The sequence below is a fragment of the Eptatretus burgeri genome, chromosome 7 (genome assembly GCF_056783735.1).
Source record: "Eptatretus burgeri isolate ZD-2024b chromosome 7, Ebu_testis_v1, whole genome shotgun sequence".
NCBI lineage: Eukaryota > Metazoa > Chordata > Myxini > Myxiniformes > Myxinidae > Eptatretus > Eptatretus burgeri.
In genome coordinates this window covers 32490155-32503229 of record NC_140967.1, presented here as the reverse complement: position 1 = coordinate 32503229, position 13075 = coordinate 32490155, and the positions used below count along the sequence as shown (strand labels likewise).

General features: G+C 38.8%; 1 protein-coding gene across 5 annotated transcripts in view; it reads left to right on the top strand.

Annotated features, from left to right (window-relative positions):
- Nucleotides 1-13075, top strand: part of LOC147022974 (rho guanine nucleotide exchange factor 7-like) — an 87065-nt gene that overhangs the window by 63513 nt on the left and 10477 nt on the right. The gene's annotated exons all lie outside the window — the stretch shown is intronic.

Here is a 13075-nt window from a genome sequence, read left to right as displayed (position 1 = left end):
TCTGGACCTCCAAGATCGAATTGGCTTGTTCTTGTCACCTACCCAACTCTTCCACCAACTTTTGTCCGAATCCATCCACAAATTTTGAAATAATCATGCTATCGATCGTTTTTGACCCCATCTCGCAATGGTGAAGCCACTTTGAGAATTAAACTATAAAGCATCTGAAAATGCAAACCCGTCCGCTTTGTATTCAAACTTATTCTTCCATATGCTAAATGGTACGTTAGACCTTTTGACCAAATTATTAATTTGTCATTTCTATATTCTCATAATAAAGCCTTGTTGAAAATTTGATGACAAAAGCTCAAATGATAATTAATATTTCAGATCAATTGGATGAAAATTGACTTTTATGTCATGCTGATTTTTGACCTTTTAACCAAATTATTCATTTCTCTTCTCCATATTCTCATAATAGCTTTGTTGAAAATTTGATGGCAAAAGCTAAAATGGTAAAAAAAATGTTTCGACACAGACAGACAGACAGACACACAGAAGTGATTGCAAAACCCCATCTTGCATTGTGCGGGGGACAGGCTAATAAAGGTTTCTTGAAAATTGATGACAAAAGGTCAATTGGTAAAAATGTTACAGCCTGGATATACACACTGAATCTCAATGGCAAACAAGGATTTTGATTAAAAAATTATGGCTGGTCAACCAATTCACTGATGACATCATCCTTACAATCCTTCATTCCCCATTGAGAGTAGAATGACATGTGCCAAGGTTCAAATTTTTCCATTCAGTGATTTCAGAGTTGTAATGTTTGAATTTTTTGTGTTTAATCCAAGATTGCTGCCATACAATGTGACCTATGATGTCACAATTATCATTAAATTCTCTCCATGGACAGTCGCTCCGACTGAATATTTTGTGTCAATCGGACAAGTGCTTGCAGAGAGAAAAAAAAGTTTAAAAATAGAGCAAAAAAATGCCACAAAATGGTTGACGAATAACAATAATTATGAAAATTATTTTGAAATTATTAATTTGTGTTCTTATTTTCATGATAAAGCTTTGTTGAAGATTTGATGACAAAAGCTCAAATGTTCAGTTATGGCGCACACACACACACACACACACACACACACACACACACACACACACACACACACACACACACACACACACACACACACACACACACACACACGATTGCCAAACCCCGTCTTCCGATGTGCGGTGGATGGTCGAAAAATGGTTGAAGAATAACAATAATAATGAAAAGTAATAATTTTAGGTGATGCTGACCTTTGACCTTTTAACCAAATTATGATTTGGTTTTCTCCATATTGTCATGATAAAACTGTTGAAAATTTGATGACAATAGCTCAAATGGTAAAAAAAAAAAAATTACGGCCCAGACAGACACACACACACACACACACACACACACACACACACACACACACACACACACACACACACACACACACACACACACACACACACACACACACACACACACACACACACACAACACACACAGACCATTTGATAAAGTGGAACACACACACATACACACACACACACGTGATTGCAAAACCCTGTTTCCCACTGCACGAGGAACGGGTTAAAAATTCTCTTATCCGGATTCGGATCTTTTCACCAAAATCGAATCAATTCATCCTTGTAAACACCCAACCTGTCCAACAAGCTTCATCCATATCAGCCCATAACTTTTTGAGATATGTTATACAGAATATTGTTTTAGCCCCATGAGTCAATGGTGAAGAATCACTTAAAAATTATTGGATCCGGACCTGGATCTTCACCAAAATTGAATCAATTCTTCCGTATCACATACCCAACCTGTCAACAAAATTGCGTCCAAATTTTCCCATAACTTTTTGAGCTATCATGTTCACAGACAGATAGACAGACAAGGGTGAAAACATAACCTCTACCCACTTTTGGTGGCTGAGATAATGAAGTGAAGGAAATACAGGCAGAAGGAATTATCCATCTATCCATCCATTGGGACCATACTCTGCAGAGCGTTGGTGCTGCCTTTGCAGTCTCCTTGGCTATTGGGCACAATCCTGGACGGGTCACCACTCCAACACAGGATACCAGCAAGCTGGCACTCATTTTGCAGACCTCGGAAGGATGACAGGCCGAGTTAACCCCATTTGGTATTAATTCAACAGCGGAGCAGGATTTGAACTCAGGATCCTCGGATCCCAAGCCCATCACCTAACCATTAAGCCAACACCAGGGATGAAGGAATTAAACGGATTGAAAGTTGTGTTTTGGAGTGAAAAATAGGTTGTTTTTTGGGGGGTGGGGTTGAAGTAAGGAAGGGGAATATGATAAAGTTGAGGAAAAGGCTGAAAGGACAAAATACATACTGTAGGTGAAAAGATGCTGAACGAGTAATGCGGCTAAAACCCCCCCCCCCAAAAAAAAACCACAGAATTTGCACACTGCCTATCCCAGGAGTGGACCTGAGCCACACGGACACTCATTCGACAAGACAGCATGGGGTATGATTTAAGACGGGAAATTAGATGAAAACGCAGGGACAAAAATATAACAGAAAGACCCAACAGATTTGGTCCGGAAAACTTAGCGTTCATAAAGTCGAAATAGCAACTGCCGATCGAACCAACATGTGCAGTGGACCCCTTACCAGAATAATTGCTTAGTAAATTTCAATTTTTTCCTTTTTCTCTATGTCGAGTAAGGCTATTGATGCATTGAAATAAGAATTTTGACATTAATATAGGATAAACTTCTTTTGTTTTTCTATTTTTTCTTCTTTTGAGCTTCAGATGGAACAACTACAATGGAATTAGAAATTTACAAATATATTCTCGACCTACCCAAATTATTTTGGCCTTACAGGTGGAAATGAACATTAAAAAAATTATTATTATTATTTCATACTTGTATGAATAGGAGAGTTGGACAAATCTAGTATTTCTTTTTAATCAATTTTGTTGTTTAATTGGTCTTAATAATAAAATGACTGAACGTGTCATTTTTCATCCAATTGACCTTAAATTTTGATTATCACTTTTTGGGATTTAATATTTTACAAAGTTATTCTTTCGTGTTTTTGTTTGGCCGTCTGCAAATTCAGTTGACGTAAGCCTGGTGTTGGCGTAGTGGTTCGGGTGGCGGCTTGGGATCCTCAGTTCCTGAGTTCAAGCCCCATTGGCCGCTGAATTAATACACCAGGGGCTTGACTCAGCCTGTCATCCTTCCGAGGTCGGCAAAGTGAGTACCAGTGTGTACTGGTCGAAGGGCACTGCATCAGCGACACAGTTGCGCTTCCAAGAAATGATAGCTACCCCAGCAGCTAAGTTGCCATATGCAAGAAGCAGAAGAAGTTAAGTTGACATTTTTCTTTTATCTTCCTGTTTTTTTATATTTGTATTGTTTTTTGTAGTTCATTTTTTTAATACTATCTGTTTGTCATGCTGATGACAGTTATCGATATCATGAAGCAATAAGCGGGTTGTTGAACCTTTGTCCACATGTAATATTTCTTACTCGTATTTTATATTTGTACATGTAACATTGAAATAATTTTTTGTATTGCGAATGTAGAAAACCTTTTTACATGAACCTTTTGTTGTCAGTTTAAGATGAGTGGAAAATGTGACAGTTGGTTAGTAGTGGCTGTGTGCAGAACATTGTGAAATGTCGTGTATTAATGCACAAAATAATCAACAAAAGATGGTCTTGTGGTTCCAGTATATAGAATATATGTTGATGAAATTGTCTACCTGTTGGTTGTGCATGTGAGGGAAAAAAAATTCTCCCCCACCCTCTCCCCCTGTCAACAATTCAATGAATTGACACTTATTTACGACGATCCCCTCTTCATTTTCCATTAATGATACTCTTTTGTGCAGGTAATGTCAGTGAGCTATACTAATGTCACATAGTGAAATAATTATCCCTGAACGCATGCAATGTTGATGTTGATGTGGATTTAAAAAAAAATATATATATATATATATATATATATATATATATATATATATATATATATATATATATATTTAGTTAGTTGTTTATTTATACTATCTTGTGTCATGAAAAATGCCAGGGATGTGAATTTAGGGAAATGTGGAGCTGCAAAGAGAGGTGGGAGAGAGGGGAATGCATGATTGGTGGTGTCGATAATACTTTTTGCACAACAGCAGCGGGCGACGATAATTGCTTTACTTTTGTTGGAAAAATCTTCACAAACAATAAATTTTACTTGCTTTTATCCGTCAGCTTTTCCCCTTCTTTGGAGCTCATTTTAATTCTGGTGAAATCGTCATTTAACTCCGCAAATCCAAATCTAATTTCAGAACTGCTTAAAAGTTGGGCTAAGCTTGCATGAATACATCATTTGCAGTCTGAAATCCACGTTTAATTTGATTTTGCTTTAACTACCATCCTGTTTCTGATCCTGTACCATTGATTCTTACAGCCAATTTATTCCAAGGTTGACAGGTTAATCGTATGCAGAAAGGTTAGATTGTAGATTTTGATTTTAATTTTGCTGCCATTATAGGTGGTTGTACTGAATTGATGTCATTGATGATTACCGGCTTTAAAAGCATCCCAACTTTAGGATTAGTGTTTTTTGTTGTTTTTTTTGGTAATCTATTTTATATTTGGCTGCTTTTCTTTTTCTATTTTTGTCAACAATTCATTTGAACAGGTGTGATAATTATCTTAACTGCTAAATCACAACAGCATTTTAAAATGTCTCTGTTCCCCACTGTTTTGTGCTTCCCTCTCCCACCCCTCTTGTCTCCTGCTCTCCTTGTTGTACGTCCTGTGTGCTCGCTCTTATATGAGCCTCGACATTGTTTATTCAAAAAAAGCAGAAAAAAGAATTGACATTTTCAAAGCTTTTCGTCTTGCAGCTCGTCAGGCCACGCACAAGAATACTGGATATACAGACACAAAATGAAAAAAAATTATTTGTTCACACAGTTGGTGATTGGTTCTTTGGACTGTTACTGACACGAACATACACATCATGGCCTTGAGGCTCTGAGGAAAACCTGTGACCTCCCTTTTTTCTATGGATTCAGGTCAGAACAGATGCAGTGTTTGCACGTACTCTTTTTGCTTGGAAAGAGCAGGAGCTCACGTGTGTATAACTGTGGCTTCAAGAACACGTAAATGTGTTTCAGTACGCGCATGGGCCACAATCTGGAACCGTTCAGTGTGATAGTCCTGGGCACATTCAGGATTGTTCAGGAGTTGCTGACCAATGGCAGAATCACTTTGAGCAGGCATTCTTGTTGGGTTCTTACATGTACGGGATGATTGTGTACAACCAGTCTCCAAGTTGTTCCGGATTGCCAATGGAATGTGCTGCTTGATCCGATCCTCCAGTCTGAGTGATGTGCGACCGACGTACCTGGCATCACACTGGCACTGAATGAAATTCGAAAATAGCATTGCTCAGTTTTATGGTAAGGGAGCACATCTTTCTGGACTGAGGGGAGCAATTTGTGAGTCGCAAACATCACTCTCGTTGCAACAGAGTTGTAACTTTATGAAACTAGCCGTTTCACCTGTTGTTCAAACTTCTGAGAGATTTTACCCTCCATGGCAGCTCAAGATAAACCGAACAGTTTTCTTGTCCAAATAGTGTCATCAGACCAATTGGCAGTTTTGTGCTGTATGAACTCACAGACGAGTCACTCAGGGCAGCCATTGTCATGGAGAATGGCTTTAATGCACTCAATTTCAGCAGCAAGTCGACAGGATGAACATATGGCCCACACTCTATTAACGAGGGTATTCATGAGGGCAATCTTGTAACATGTTGAGCTAAAGGAGTTCCACCGTGTGCACTGCCCAGTGAAGGTAGCCTTGCGGTAGATTGTCGTCAATAATCCATCCTCAGTCTTCTCGACCAACACATCTAGAAAGGGAAGTACATTTGACTGCTCGGTCTCAAACGTAAACTTTAATGCAGGATGGAGAGCATTGAGACATATGAGGAAGTCAGTGCAGGCGGTAGGAGTATTGAAGATCGCAAACATGTCGTCCACATATCGGTAGTACACCGTAGTTCTAACGTTCATGTTTGATTCATGAAAAACATGCTTCTCATGAAAGCCGACAAAAATGTTTGCAAGCGGTGGACCTAATGGTGATCCCATCGCTACTCCGTCTACGTGCGTATACATGTTGTCGTTGAAGCTGAACTCCACTGCTCGTGTTGCCGCGTTCATGAGTTCACAAAGACCGCTTCAGAGATAGAGGGTGGTTCAAGGTTGCTATAAAACGGCGATGCCGTACATATATCGATGTTTCTTGGAGAAGAATGTTCATGAACGGGCTGGATATGTCAAAGGAACACATGGTCACAGCATTCTGGTCCCACTCCAATTCACACATGGTTTTAGCAAAGTGAATGAATCTTTGATTGCATACTCAGAGAATTCATCGAGAACAGGTTGCAATAATTCGCTCGACCACTTGGAGAGTATATGTTGTGCAGAACCAATCATAGATAGTATCGGACGTAGTGGGATTCCTTCTTTATGTATTTTGGGTAACGCATACATCCGAGGACACTGTGAACCATGTGGACGGATCCACTCATATACATTATGTGGGGGTTCTTTGCTTTTGCACAATTGCAATAAATGCGTTTGCAATTTCCGTTCAAGTGTAGCTGTGCGGTCATAATGAGCCACATTGCCTAGTAATTTGAACTTTGTTTCATTGTTCAGAACTCCAAGCATCTTTTCCACGTAATCGCGCTTGTTCATAACAACTACTCCGGACCCTTTATCTTTCAAATTTTGTTCTACCAAACGTTTATTCATTAAAAAAAAATCATTTCATGTTATTTTTGTTGTTGCTCTCCTGTTTTTAAGAAAAATATTGAGAATTGAGAAGGTAAATTTTTTTTTTAATCCTTTATCGGCTATTATCCAATGCATTAAGGTAATGTTGAAAACATGAAAAGGTATGTGTGTGCATTGCAATTGGGGGTTTGTTTGGTAGTTTACATGAGTATTTGAAATGTGATTATTGCATAAAATTTGTTTTATCTTAATAGGTTGGTTTTCATTTTCTTCATTTATCTGTTTGATCCAACGCTGGATTTTTGGGTCATTCCAAAATGTTATGATTTCAAATTATTGGTTCATGTTTGCTTCGTTTCTTGAGATTATTTTTTTCATTACCTTTTCTGCTAAAATTTGTTCAGTGCAGTTCCTTCAACTTTGTGCATTGAAATGTCAATCTACATTAAGCGACGTTGTTTGGTTTGTATTTTAAAGAAAAAGATGATACAAAGGCTTTTACAGTTTGAAGTTATTTCGGAAAGTGGAAATGACCGCGTATGTACAAAATAAAAGAGGTTAAAGGTTGTATGAAATATGTGTATATTCTCCTTGGGAATGTTAGGATAAGCAAATTAAAAATATAACTTTAGCTGCTTGAACATGTTATGATGATAACAGTTTGATTTTCTGGTCCTTGCTGTTTGCAGCATTTATTTTATGCTCCCTATGGCTATGGTACTGCAGGTATTTTATTTTTAATAATGTGGAATTGTCAATTAAGACTGATCAACATCTGCATTTTCAAATCTTATTGCAACATTCATTGATGTGGTACATACCTCGTCTTGGATTGTTGGTTAATAAATAAATGTTCACTTCAAAGCATAAAAAAGTTTCTTTAGAACAACTGAATTTCACTGTCTGTTTGTATTTCTATCTTTCTGATACGTGCACCAATTTTTAAATCCTCTTATGTTTGCATGAATTGTATAAACCTCACCAATTAGGCAAACAAGCATGGTTTAAACAATGGAGTTTATTTGTTTGATTCTCCATGCGAAAAACATTCAAGTGGTGTACTAAAATCGTCCTTTTAAAGATCAAAGTTTATAGAAAGCTTGCTTTATTATGCTTGATTCCAGGATTTTATGATTTGTTTGCATTCTTCCTGTCCAGCAGCTCTTTTAACAATTGCACCAATTAACTTGCCAAGCTGATGGTACCATAAACACCACGACACATTTGTTCGGCAATCAAATTACTGAACAGTTGCATGATAGCAATGGAATTGAGTGACTCTTTCAACTAAACCAAAAGATTTTGTACATTGACATGACATTACGCTTTCTGCAGTTTCATCGTAGTTTGAAAATGATTAGCTCAAATAAATCCAATTCTTACGACAAATTTCATGTTATAATCAAGAAAAAGAGCAATCAGAGATTGCAGACCCTCGCTAAGATTTTTGTGTGGTGTTTTTGTACTGGTGTGTTACGTAAATAATAAGAGACATAATTAGAACTGCCGCTTTATAACTGCTGGCAATGATGACCGGTTACCAAGACGTCCTACTTTGATGCAACCCCAATTTGATCGGACAATTGACGCTGACCCATGACGTTTATAATTATTCAATTGCATTTAGAATGGGATTAAAATTAAATAAAATCCAAATCAAACGGAAGACCAAATAGGTACAGTCCTGCATTGGAGTCATCGGAAGGAACCCAAACAAGCAAAAAGCAATGATGAAGTCATCAGGAGGAACCTGGATAGGATTCACATTTCAGCTGCTACTCCTCCACCCTCGTACGCATCCAGGCACAGCCAAGTGAGCCTTATTCCAAAAATTCAAAAATCAAAAAGAACCCAGATAAAAAAAATTCAATAATTCTGGCTGCCAGACCATGCATCCGATCAGGTTTAAATTTAAAACATATATTCTCCATCACTACTCCATAATAATTGTGAAATTCCATGTCGATTGATGAAGCTGTTCGGGAGAAATACTTTTTTTTATGATATTTGCTCAATCCAATATGGCTGCCAAACCACATGACCTTTGATGTCATACACTCATGGCCAAAACTATTGGCACCCTTGCACTTTTTTCAATTGACAAAATTTTGTCTAAAAATCGGTTGAAATTGACAAAAGTATTTTGTCTCCACAATTCTTTATTTCACTGTTAATATTACAGAACCTTTGTTTTTGATTCAGACCTTAATATATCCTTTGAAATCAGAAAATAAAAAGAAATAGCATTGAAAAAATTACAGACACCCTCAACTTAATATTTGGTAGCACAACCTTTGGACAAAATAACTGCAGTCAAGCACTTTCGATAACCATGAAAGAGCTTCCTCCACCTCTCTACTGGCAGTTTGGCCAAATACTCTTCTTGTGCAAACTGCCCCAGTTCTCCCAGATTTGAAGGGTGCCTTCTCTCAACTGCTGTTTTCAGATCTCCCCACAGGTGTTCAATGGGATTTCGATCTGGGCTCATTGCTGGCCACTTCAGAACGGTCTAGCATTGTCTTGAACCATTCCTGGGTGCTTTTTGAAGTGTGTTTGGGGTCATTTTCCTGCTGCAACACCAATGACCTTCGACAGAGACCCAGCTTTCTGACACTTTTTTGAACATTGTGCTCCAAAATGCTTTGGTAATCTGATTTCATGATGCCATGCACGCATTCAAGACACTCAGTGCCAGAGGCAGCACAGCAGCCCCAAAACATCACTGACCAACCTCCATGTTTGACTGTAGGGAAGGTTTTCTTTTCTTTGAACTCTTCATTTTGTTTCTGTAAACATAGAGATGATGTGCTTTTCCAAAAAGCTCTAATTTGATCTCATCTGTCCACAGGACATTCTCCCAGAAGGATCTTGGCTTGTTCAAGTGTGTTGGCAAACTCCAGTCGGGCTATCTTATTTCTCTCTCTCAGCAGTGGGGTCCTCCTGGGTCTCCTACCATAGGAACCCCCTTTCATTGAGTTGGCAACCGATAATGCGAGTTGAAACTGTTGTACCTTGTGTCGGAACGCCAGCTTGAATCTGTTTGGCAGTTGATTGAGGTGCTTTCTCCACCATTCAAACAATCCTTCGCTGCAATCTTCGTTCAAGATTTATCACGTCCACGTCCAGGGAGGTTAGCTGCAGTGCTATGGACCTTAAACTTCCTGATAACATTGCGTACGGTGGACACAGAACCATCAAGGTCTCTGGAGATGGACTTGTAGCCTTGAGATTGTCCATGTTGGCTACAATCTTGTGTCTGACCTCCTCAGACAATTATCTGGTTTTCTTTATTTTCTCCATGCTCATTGTGGTCCACACAGTGACACAAAACAGCAGAATGACTCCTTTTCTTTGTTCAAACTGGTTGAATGAGTGATTTTTAAATTGCACGAACCTGCAACTCACCACATGTGAGTTCAATTCCAAAGTCAAGGAGAATCACCAGCCAAATGACATCATCGATTTTTGCTTCTGTGGACCATTTTATCTCGAGATGACCGTCAAAAATTTTCATACTTATCATACTTAGCGTTCTACATATGCAATTATGACGTCATAACGAAGACACGGATGTCATCAGAAATAATGTCACACTTATTCCCCATGATGAGTAATTGCTAAGTGCCAAGTTTCGATTTTTTCCCCTTGGTGCGGTTTCAGAGATATAGAGGTCCAAAGTTTTTCTGTTTTTTTTCAACATCACTGCCATTCGCATGACCTATGACGTCATGGTTATTAAAACATTCTACATGCATGTTTTAATAATTGCTATGGTGAAAATTTTGTCTCAATCCGCCAAGTGCTTGGGGAGAAAAACACAAGTTCTGTGTGGACAAACAAACAGACAAACGGACCCAAATGGAATACCCTCTTCTTCGATGAGGATAATGATATATTTTGATGTCATCAGATTATTATGGGGTGAGTGTTGTAAATGTTCTCAATTAATTGTCTGATTTGAGATTTATTTAAAATGTCATGATTTTTAGCTTACTGGAATTGGAATTTCAGATACGGTATTGTCATCGTGCACTGTCCGTCCATCCGTCCATCTCCTATTTTGACTTCTCCAGCCAAACCATTGGGCCGATCCGGCTGAAATTTGGCTGCAACATTCCGCTCCTGACTAACGTGGATTGCAAAGCTCATTCCGGTCATACGACTTTAAGTCGGTCAAAATGGTGGACTTAGTAAATTCCTTCAAAAATCTTCTTCTCCAGATCCACCAGTCAGAATGCTACCAAATTTGGGTTACACCATTAGGACAGGGTCCTCGTGTTAAATTGCAGAGGCCATGCCGATCACGTTACTGGAAGTGTCTCAAAATGGCAGACTTGGAAAATATTTTGGAAAATTGTGTAAATTCTTTCAAAGACCTTCCTCTCCAGACCCACTGGTCAGAATGCAACCAAATTTGGGTTACATTAGGCCAGGGCCCAAATAGGCTACAGGTCCAGTGGTCATATTTTTGAACTTGACTTTTATGTGGCAGTTTGATTTTTTTTTCCCCTTTTTTTTCTTTTTTTTCTTTTTTTTAACCAGCATCTTTAATTTCGCCATTGTTGGTTTATTTTGATAATGTATATGGAGACTCATGAAAACATGAGATGAGACTTTCCATGCTCTATACAGATTGCTGGTGTTGCCACAGCAGTTTCTCAATGAGTTTCGCTGGGTAGTTTGCCATTGTCTTCCCAGCAGTCGATCAGGCAGGAATTAAGAATTTGACCATGGTGCCCGCCGAAAACTCACCTACCCTTCATGAAGGACTCTGTGGGATATTTAACGTCCACCAACCAATGCCAACAGACAGGACATCCAGTTCAACATCCATCCGAAGTAGGTCACACACATTGCCTCTCCCTGCTTGCGAAACACCAGTCACAGTTTTATCGGTTGGTTGACATTCCAACTCTCAGGATAGACTAGATCAAAGATTGGTGCACACATTTTTTAGGCGATCCGGCCATCTCCATATATTAAAGCTTAATTGCATATAATCATAACTAGATAAAACCCATGAATGAAAGAGAAACTGATTTTAAACAAAATTAACTGCAAATGTACACCTTTTTAGGTCATCTCTAACGAAATGACCTAATAAAACCAGTCTCGATGTCCGTACGTACGTCCCCATTTTTTTCTTCCGATTTTCTTGATATTTGGTATGTGGGTAGATGTCGATGACAGATGCACGACGGTATGACCTTTTACCCGATTTGAAGGTCAAGGTCACTCCAAAGTTGCGAAATCGTCCATTTTCAAAATCTATCTCCTCCGCCGTTTATGATCCGATCTTCGAAATTCCTTCGGATTCTGATAATATGGAACATCTAAATTTGGTCGGGCCGGTTTTTTGAAATCCGTCCTGGTTATCGAGTCACGTGTCTTCAAAGTTGGAAAAAATCATCGATGTGATACGGTCAAAAAAAATTTGCCTGATCTTGATGAAACTTGGTATGTAGGTAGGGGTTGATGAGTGATGCACGACGGTATGACTTTTGACACGATTGAAGGTCAAGGTCAAGGCCACTCCATTGTTGCAAAATTGTCCATTTTCAAAATCTATCTCCTCCGCCGTTTGTGATCCAATCTTCGAAATTTCTTCGGATTCTGATAATATGGAACAATATCTAAATTTGGTCAGGCAGGTTTTTTTAAATTCGTCTTGGTTATCGAGTCACGTGTCTTCAAAGTTGGAAAAATCGTCGATGTGATACGGTCAAAAAAATTTCGCCCGATCTTGATGAAACTTGGTATGTATGTAGAGATCGATGAGTGATGCACGATGGTATGACTTTAGACCTGATTGAAGGTCAATGTCAAGGTCACCGATGCAGTAAACTTGTGAAATCATCCATTGTCAAAATATCATCTGCCATTTATGACTCAGAAATGTAGTTTGATTTCTGAGGTCTGGTTTCTATCCTTTTGAAGACACATTGATCTTTAATGTTCCAAATCAACCATTTTCAAAATATATCTCCGGATAACTCAGAAATGTAGTTTGATTTCTGAGGTTTTCTATCCTTTTTACTCCCGGGCTTTCGTCTGTACGTTGAACCAAAAGACAAGACGACATCGAAGCCATTCTAAGCCGATCAGAGATCCACATCTACAGAGCTTCAGAGATGACCGTCACCCCCAACCGGGGGTAATTTTTTTCTTTTTATTTGTAGACATAGTCAAGGCTTGTGGAAGAGCGGGTACACTGAATGGATCAGGACGGAACAGGACAAAAAGAACAGTAGAGAGGGGTGCACCAACAGCAGTATCGAAGACCAAGA